Raw genomic sequence first — 9,335 nt, 5'->3', positions numbered from 1 at the left:
CACTTGCCCCGAGGCTTTAAGAAACAGTTCACCGGTTCACCTCTGTTCTCCGTGGCTGTCTCGGGCACCCGAGCTTTTACACAGGCAAAACAGGTGCACAATTGTGGCCTCCATTATCCTGTAAAGTGACCCATGAAACGTCATGTTTCTCAGGTAACCTCACAAGGTAAACATGCAAATAAATGTCTTTTAAAGAATTCTATTGTTACTTTTTCCAGAATTTACTTCAGGGATTTTGATCTTTCCAAACTTCCACACTGGGATGATGGCATCCAGGATGTGTCTTTGGGATCACAGAAAGCCCACTCAGCACCTCTGCTGCTCAGCCCCTTTTTGCTGTGTGCCAGGCCCTAAGGAATGCAGCCTTCTCCTGCCCCTCTCACCCAGTCTGGAATCACAGAGCTCAGTGCCAGTGCGTGGCCAGGTGCGGAGAACCAGTAAGCGGTGCTCCCTGTCCTGTGGGTGCTGATCCTCTGCCACGCCAGGGGTGGGCAACGGGCCGAGCTGCTGCCAGGTGGACACAGACACCTCCTTCTCCAACACGGAGCCCAGGCAGTCATGGCTGGCTGGGGAAGACATGGCAGTGAGGGGAATGAGTGAGGCAGACACAGGGTGGGGCGCCCAGGAGCAGCACCAGTGGATTTCACTGCCCCCGAGGAAGGCACACAGTACCTTCACTCACGTCCCCTGCTGCCAGATGCAGTGGCTGCAGCCTGTGCATGGCTCCCTGACCGGCACAGTCAACCAGCTACCAGCACTGGCACCAACCCCCAGGCTGCTGGGGTGGTGTGAGAGCTGGCAGGAAGCTCTGCTCTTGCGGAAGGACCTGCTGCCACCAGAACAGGACGGCAGGGGCACACAGCTGACCACCACCTCCCACAGTACTGCCTTTTCAGCAGCCCACGCTTCCTGTATGGCTCTGCCAGGGCCTCCTGCCCTCTGGGGAACCTGGCTCTGAGGCTCCCTCCCTGGTGTCACCTGTGCACATATGGGCCAAGCCCTATGCTGCACTGGGACCTTGAGCCAATGTTACTGCTCTTGTCTTCAACCTTCCCAGGTATCCTTATTCTACTTACAGGTCAGAAATGGACACTTGAGGTCACAGCTAGGGCAGAGCTGGGTTGGGGCTGTGTCAGTTTCCCAGGGCTGCTGCACCCATGACTGCAAACTGTGTAACTTCTCTCAAGGATGACACAAAAGTGCTGCAGGGTGGGTATGGAGGGGACCCAGCCCCGGCCTCTCTCCAGCCCCGGGGCCTCAGCCACCTTGATGCCCCCTGGCAGGTGAAGCATCACTCTGGTCCCTGCCTCGGCCCCTTCTCTCTCAGGAGGACATTGGGAGGGATCTAGGGCCTGCCCACGTGATCCAGGGCAACACCATCTAGAAACCCTTAACTGCAGTGAGAACGCCTCACAAGTCCAAGGGAGCACTGTGTGGGGCATGAGACAACCTATCATGGGCCCCCAAGATGGATCGCATGAGGGCTCACACAGCCCTGGGATGGAGCCTTGCAGGGTTTCCTGTCCACAGGGTGGGGCTTCCAAAAGGTGGCCCTGCAGCTGCTGAGGCCCAGCCTTTCCACACAGGCTCCCTCGGGCTGAGGCCAGAGCTCTGGCCATTCACACGCCTGTGCAGGGGAGGCTGGATCCAGGAGGGCATCCAGACTGTGGACTGAACAAAGCCCAGAACAGAGCAGGGCCAGGCCCGGGTGACCCAGAGATCAACCAGGAAGGAAGGACCCAGACCCAGGACTGGGAGCACTAGAGTCAGGCAGTAGGAGCAAGCAGAGCCTGGGTTGGAGACCAAAAATGGTGCCAAGGCAGGAGGGAAGGCCAGAAGTCAACTCGTGGACCGCTCTCCTAGGTGCTGTCAGTTCTCATCTGGGTAGCTCATGCACAGGTGATCAGCTTGTGGAGAGAGGCGTATCCAGTTCATGGTTCCGGAAGCTCCAGTCTGTGGAACAACGTGGCAAGAGCACACAGTGGGCAAAGCTGCTCACCTGGTGGAAGGGAAGCAAGAAACAGGAGGGTCACACAGTCTCCTCCGAGGATGACCCTGTGACCTCTGACCTCCAGCAGGCACCCCCTCCCATCAGCGCCCCGCCAGCGGAATGTTTCAGACCCAAATAGCCACAGAGTAGCTACCATCTCTGGGACGTGAGGTGCTTTTAAACAAGTCCAGGCCTTTCCCACTTGGAAAGATGAAACTTGTATACAATATGTTCGGTTCATGCACACACAGTGAATGGCCACAAAGAGGGTTATTAAAGTAGGTATGGACTTCATCTAACCCTCCATGAGGTTGGCTGATTATACTTTAAAGGGGACTGGGCCTGCATGAGCCTGAGCAAACCAGCTGCTCTGTGCCTCGGGCCGAACTTGGCGCCCATGCAGTGGGAGAGGGAGGAGCAGCACAGTCACCAAGCTGAGGGGAGAAATGGAGTGTTGGGCCCAGCAGCTGCCAGGCCCTGGTGAGCATCTGGGGACTTGTGACTATCAGAGTGCTCCGTGCTGGGTTTCTTGAGGGCAGCACCCCCTGAATAGGTGGCCCAAATGTCTGCTCCCCACCCCAACAGGCTGAGGGGAAGGGCCCCTCTCCCCCTCATTTCCAGCTCACCAGGTAGCAGCAGTCACCTGGGGACTGAGGTGGTCAGCATAGGTGTGGGATTCCCACGGGGCTTCAGACCAGGGCCGCAGCTGCAGGGGTGCCCATCCAGAAAAGGATCTGGGGAGTCCGGCAGACTCAGCCCCACAGCCTGGGGAGGTGTATGAGTCCTTCCTGAGCCCAACCCATGCACAGCTGCAGGCACTGCAGGTCGGTTAGCCTCCTCGGACACTGACACTCGCTCCTTCCCAACCACCAGGGAGGGTGAGAAGGGAGCTCAAAGTGGCTGCTGCCAGCTTAAGGGTACGGGACTCTCTTTGCAGATGATGAAACCATTTTTGGAACTTGGTAGAGGGACAGCTACGCAACCTTGTGAATCCACCGAGTGCTACTGAAATGGATATTTCAAAATAGTTAATTTTATGTTATGTGCATTATGCCACAATTACAAAAATTTTTAAAGTGGCCTCAAGTCAAATCTTAATGGACCTTGGAGACAGTTTGGCCATAATATTAGCAAATACCCAGGGAGCCAGTCTTTGCACACTTCAGCCTCGAGACCTGAGTCCCCAGAACCTTCTGGGAGTGAGGGGCTGAAATTACCCCTGAAAGGGGACAGAGTGCGGGGTCCACATACTCACCTCTCCCAGCAGTGGCCCAGCTTGTGGCTCAGCTTCAGACTCCCAGAAACTGAGTAGAGCGCTCAGCAGGGACCTGAGCAGTACCCTGCTTCCTTTAGGTGCAATGAGATGTTCCCTTCGGAGCTCCTGAAATGTGGGTACTCAGTGGTTACTAAAACCAAATGAGGTTTGGTTTTACCAAACAAAATGAGGGAGAGCGTTAGCAGAGGGGACACTGGGTCCCCAGAGGTTGCTGTGAGCTCAGCCGCCCTGACTGCCTGCTCATCCTCGGGCCTCAATGCCACACAGAGAGGCCTGTAGAGTCCCTAGGCTGAGTTCCCTGCCATCCTCAGAGCTGAGCTGTGGGCTAGAGGAGGCGTGATGAGGCTGCCAGCGTGTGTCACGGACGAGCAAAGATTACACATGAAGTCCCTCTGGTCCGGATTCTGTGCCGAAGAAATGACTCATTACAAGCAGCAGAACCTTCAAGTCAGACAGATGGGGAAAGACTCTGAAATGTGCTTTCCCGCCCAATTTAGAATAATTGCAATCCACTACTTTAGGGCATCAGGCACTCAGCATCTAGTGAAATGCTGGGGGTGAGAAGGGGAGCGTTTTCTGGCAAATTAAGATGAAGCTGAAAAGGCCAGTTTGCTGGCTCCTGTTCAGTATTTGTCATCCTCCCTCATCCCTGCAAGGCTGCATCCGGCAGCTCTTCACAGAAGCGCCAATCAGAAGCCCACACTGACGAACAGGACTGGAACTGGAGGTCATGCATGCCGGACAGGGCAGCTCCATCCCTCCTCCACCCCTGCTGCCCACACTGCCCTACTGAGGGACACTGGCCTCGCCTGGCTCCCGCTTTCCCAGAATGTGTCCAAGCCACTCTGAAGTCGTCTTCATCCAAACTGGCAATGCGATTTGCTAGAGGCTCAGAGGAGGATGTGAAGAAGTGGGAACAGAAGTAGGAAGTCTGCCATGCCCACCACCTCACATTACAGATGGGGAAACTGAGCCCCCTGCCCAAGGAAGGGGCACCCTGGTGAACCGCCCCCAGCTTCCTCCCTGACCTTGTGCTTTGAGTCTGCTCTGACAGCTTGCCAGGCGGAGCCAGGAGGTTCTGGTCCAAACCATTCCTGTTCCTATTTGATTTGCACCAATTCCCACAAATTCCAAACAATTCAATCAGAGCTATGAAAGCAAAGACCAGGGAAGACACCAGGCCAGGCATCTTCTGCTAAACTCCAGGTCCTCTGAGCAAGCGGGGACCCGAGATCTCCCAGGAGAGCCCAAGAACTGGGAGGTGTCAGACATGGCTGGAGGGGACCCAGAAGGCTAGAGCCACCGGCTTGATGTGAGCATCAGTGGCTCAACCTGCTCAAGCTGTGAGGGACCAAGGGACAGCTGGCATTTTTCCCCAGGCTGTGTCACTTCTCACACAGTGGGGCTCTCTGCATCCCCCCGCCAGCCCTCATGGGAGCCTGCTGCCCTCCTCAGCTTGGCTTTCCTTCCCTCCCACTATGTTCCAGCCACTGGGGTCTGTGCCCTTGGCCATCAGGAGAAAAAGGAAGGGCTGAGCAGAGCTCTGCTCCTTCAGTGTGTAGAGAGAGAGGAGACCCGGGAGGCCAGGAGTCAGCCTTGTGTCACTGCTACTGCATCACACACCCTCCATGCCAGGCCTTGTCACACAATAGTCAGGTGCCACATCAGAGCCTGCCAGATTGGGGCTTCCTAGAGGAGTCCACAGCATGGGACACACCTGTCCATGGAGGGCCATTCACTGTCGGAAGCAAACACCTATAAGCCAGGGAGAGCAGCAGCCCCCAGCCCAGAACGGAGCCGTGTTATAATGGGTGGTTCTGGCCAATGCTTAGCTGTGGCATTACGGTTATCAAAGTGAGATAGTTTTGTTGGGCCAGTTTCCAGAAGGGCAGGTTCCTCACTGATTGGCTTTTAGGAGGACAACATTGTCACTGATTCTCTGGCTTCCAGAAGAGTGGGGCTCTCATTCAAGATGGTTCTTTGAAGGGCAGGCTCTTCTGGATTGGCTAAAGGGTAGAACTATTACAGATTGGCTGGCTTTCAGAAGCATTTGTACTAGGGAAAGCTGTCAATCAACCAGCATGGGTTTAAACATGGCACCAGTGGCTGGTTTTTTATTATGGTCAGAAAACCACAAGCATTTTCCTAGAAGGATAGACACTTATCTTCACCTTTGTGAGCAAAGGTTTCCAACAACACCATGGGTTGTCTCCCTAGCCCACCAGTACCTCTGAGAGCAATCCCAGCCCACAATCTCACAGGTTAGGTTGGTCTAGCACTTGTCTGGGCCCAGTGCCAACCATGAAAGGCAGCACTTTCTTTACTATTGGGATGCAGCCTGGGCTAGGTAACATCATCAACCCACAGCCAAGGACAGCCTTGGGCCAGCTCTTGAATGCTTCCTTCTGAGTTTTAGAAAGCCCCATTTACCTGTCTTTAACTAGAGGCAACTATAACTCCCCTGCATGGGACTATTTTGAGAACTCCATGAGACCATGGACATGTGTGAGGGCTTAGTCACAGAAGCCACCAGGAGGACCTTTGTGGCCACCAGCAAGAGTGTCCAACACAGACACTCACACGGGAGAAGAGGATCTGTCCCTGCTTTTAGTCCTTCTGGCCAGCTGGCACCTGACCTCGGCGTGGCAGCCTGCTCTGAGGAACACCCTCCCTGAGACCCGGAGGACAGCTCCCTTACCTCTCTCTTCCTGCTGCCCTGACCAGCAGTTCACATCTAGAGAACCTGTCACAGGACTGGAGGCTGCTTTTGCTAAACGACTGATCTTCACTTGGGCTCACAGATGCCCGGAGGGAACAAGACCAGGATAAGAGCCTGTGTTGCTGCCTTTGTGCTACATCTGTCTCCTTCGCTGCCATGAACCTTTGCGCTGAACCCAGCTCACCTCTGTACCAAGCAAGGAGATCAGTTAAGGGGTGTGTGGATTGCGGGGGGGTCACTCACCTCCAAGGCTGACGGCACAAGGGGAGGGTAACAAAGGTATTTTTGAGATTTGCAGGGACATCATAATCCACAGATTGTCAACTACCAGCTTTATAACATCCTGTTCCAGACTGGAGCAGTGCCCAGAAGTTGCTAGTCATTGCCCTAAACCTGCCAGGAAAGGGAGCCTCACAGCAGATCACCCCAGAAAGCAGAAGCCATCACCTCACTGGGAACACAACCACCCCAGCTGGGGACTGCGTCTTCTCCAACCTCACAGAACCAGAACCAAGGGAATCATCCACCAGACCATTAGACTGGCTGCTTCACACGCAGCTCTCACTGCGCCCAAGTCTTCCCTGACCTAACCCTGAAGCCGGGTCAGGGCACCAGACAGGATGAGGAGCCAGGGCCATGGTGAATGTTGTATTTTTGTCCTAAGTCACCTTTACCTTTTTCCATTTGCATGTGGGGCAAGTGGCCAGAGCCATGTTGCAACTCCCCAAAGTCGGGCTCCCCACTTTGGCCCTGGACTTCAGCAGGATACTCCGCTCTGACCAGGCTGGCCCCATGGCCTGCGATGCTGCATCTGATGCCAGCATTTGTGCTGGGGAAGAATTAAAGCTGATCACGTTTTGTACCTAACATGCAGTGACATCTTTTGAATCTCCACATATTGCTGTTTTCACTGAGCCACATGTAACACTTCAGAGTGCCAAATGCTTTTTAAAAAATAGACCTGGCTCTGAAAGTGCTACAGAATAACATGGAGGGAATATGGCTTTTATGAAAACACAAAATGGTAACCCTCCCCTCCCCCCGAAAAGAATCACAGGAACCCTTGGGGAAAGATGTTTTGCAAAGAGAAGTTCGCTCTGGGTGCACAGTTCGAGGGCAGAAGCTCTCAGGGAGCAGTGAGTCGCCTGCTTTCTGGTTCTGTAAAGTCTCCTGCCCAGTCGCAAGCTGGAGAGAGGAGACTGGCCTCGCTCTGTGCCACATGGCAGAGCCCTGTCCCCTGGTGCCCGGCAGGGTCAGACAAGCAAAGCAGAGGTGACCTTGGAGGCCCAAAAAGTAGAAGCCATGCCCAGGGGATCCTTGCTCACTCAGCTGGCTCAGCTCAGGCCCAGCTCTCCACCACCGGCCCATCTGGCCCCAGGCACAGCCGTCTTGGAGGATGCAGGAAGAGCTCCCGGGGTACAGCCAGCCACCACATACCCATCCCTGCCCCTCCCGCTGTTCTTGCTCCCTGCTGTGGAGACCGATGCACTGTCCCACAGGTGCACACACATCTGGAATTGACCTCCACAGGAGACCAGCGCGCTGGGTCAGAGCCCTCAGTCTCTCGCTCACCATAGTTCCTCGCTACACAGGCTTCCTTGTGCCCTCACATCCCAGACTGAGTGGGGTCCTCTCTGCCCTCCCACTTCCCCCAGCTCCTTGCTCCATCAGACTGCTGTCTCCTCAGATCTCCATGTTTCCTTTCCTTCTGGGGGGGGGGCGGGTTCCGGTGATTGAACCCAGGGCCTTTGCCCTGAGCTACATCCCCATCACTTTTTATTTTATTTATTTATTATTTTGAGTTAGGGTCTCACTAAGTTGCTAAGTTGCCCAGGGTGGGCTCAAACTTGCGATCCTCCTGCCCCAGCCTCCTGAGTGCTAGGATGACAGGTTAAGTTCTGGGTTTTTGTTCTTTTGGGTTTTTTTTTACGGTTTCCCCTCATCTTGTATGTACAGTCCCTTCTCTTTCACCTTAAAAAAAAAAAGCAAAAGACAGAAACAGTAAAAAGATTAGTGGTTGCCAGGAGTTAGGAGGAAGGAGAGTGGAAGGGAGGGCACACAGCACTGTGGGTTTGCCGAGGGTCCGGAGTGAGAGCTGCAGGGTGAGCCCGGAGCAAACGCCAGGCTCTGGCTAATGGCATAGCTTGTCGGCTGTGGCGTAGACAGCACACTGAGGCAGGGTGCTAACGATAAAGGAAGCCTGTGTTCGGGGCATGAGGGGAGGAATACGGGGACACTCTGTGCTCTCTGCAATCCTGAAAACAGTCTATTAAAGAACAAACAAAACAAGAGAAAAAGGATCTTCCCCAGGTGATTTCATACACACATGGTGCAGTGCGTGTGGTGCCCCAAGGCCAGTGAGAGGACATTTTGAGCTGGAAGCCGGCCCCTTGGAGGAAGCAAAGGTCACAGGCTCCGTGGATTTCCACCAGAAAGGCACACGGTATCTGTACTTACCAAGAGCGAAGAGGCCAGCACACAGAGCACAGAGGTTCACCTTAGAGGGAAGAGGCCCCTCAAGAGACCCTCATCCGGGCCCCCGGATGTCGGAAGCTGTGGGAGGGTATTTCAGCCACTATGCTTGTGGTCATTTGTTATGCAAAAAGTCAGCTGTTGCTACAAATAACAAAAGGCTATGTCCAGTTAAAACTGGACTGTGGTGCATTTCTACCCAGGGTTCCTCCTGTCTTGCGGTCATTCCTCTCCTAAGGATGGGAGGACTCCCCCAGAATCATTTAACAAGCTGCCTGGAAACATGTGTCCCCCAGGAACAGCCTCAGAAGTCAGGGAGCTTCAGCACTGTTTCCCTCAAATCACAGTGGAAACACGCTAAGGTGCTGAACAGTAAAATCAAACACTGCCTTTACAGTGTCCTCTAGCCCCCCAAATGGGCTGTAAGGTAGGGTCTGACTGTGATTTCTTCTCCAAAAGGCAGCTGAGCAGGGGAGAAGCTGACCCCAGCTCCGAAGCTGGCTGCAGATCATCAGCTGGGCTCCTCCCTGAACAAGCTGCAGAGCCCTTCTCAGCCCCGTCCTCCCATCCTAGGGAGAAAACATTAACTTGCAAGGCAATGATGATAAAATGTGAGGAAAATAGAAAGTTGCAGAATAATGGGAACCTATGCTAGGTGTTTAACAAAAAGCAACTAATATTTCAATAAGGTTTTTTCATCCTAAGAAATCTTGAGTTTAGTTTAAATAGAGAGAATTTATGGTTGACCATCCCAGCAATTTTTCAAAGTTATAAAGTGTAAAGGAAGTGTGGGTCAGTGAGTAGGTGGGTAGGTACAGAACACGAATGGGTGGAGGGTGAAGAGTGGGTACTGGAGAAATGGCTCTGTGGACAAAGCG

The 9,335-nt window shown here is 54.0% G+C and overlaps 1 long non-coding RNA gene across 1 annotated transcript; it reads right to left on the bottom strand.

Moving 5' to 3' along the window:
* Nucleotides 1–406: 406 nt before the first annotated feature.
* On the bottom strand, nt 407–8,536 carry LOC104856344. Its single transcript, XR_778604.2, has 3 exons — nt 8,443–8,536; nt 3,246–3,371; nt 407–1,999 (listed from the first exon to the last, which is right to left on the bottom strand). It is a non-coding gene; the product is annotated as an uncharacterized LOC104856344 (long non-coding RNA).
* Nucleotides 8,537–9,335: the final 799 nt, after the last annotated feature.

The sequence above is a fragment of the Fukomys damarensis genome, unplaced genomic scaffold (assembly GCF_012274545.1).
Source record: "Fukomys damarensis isolate Sample0158 unplaced genomic scaffold, DMR_v1.0_HiC HiC_scaffold_16, whole genome shotgun sequence".
Classification (NCBI taxonomy): domain Eukaryota; kingdom Metazoa; phylum Chordata; class Mammalia; order Rodentia; family Bathyergidae; genus Fukomys; species Fukomys damarensis.
Note: the sequence above shows the minus strand (reverse complement) of the source record. Positions and strands in the feature narration are given on the sequence as shown.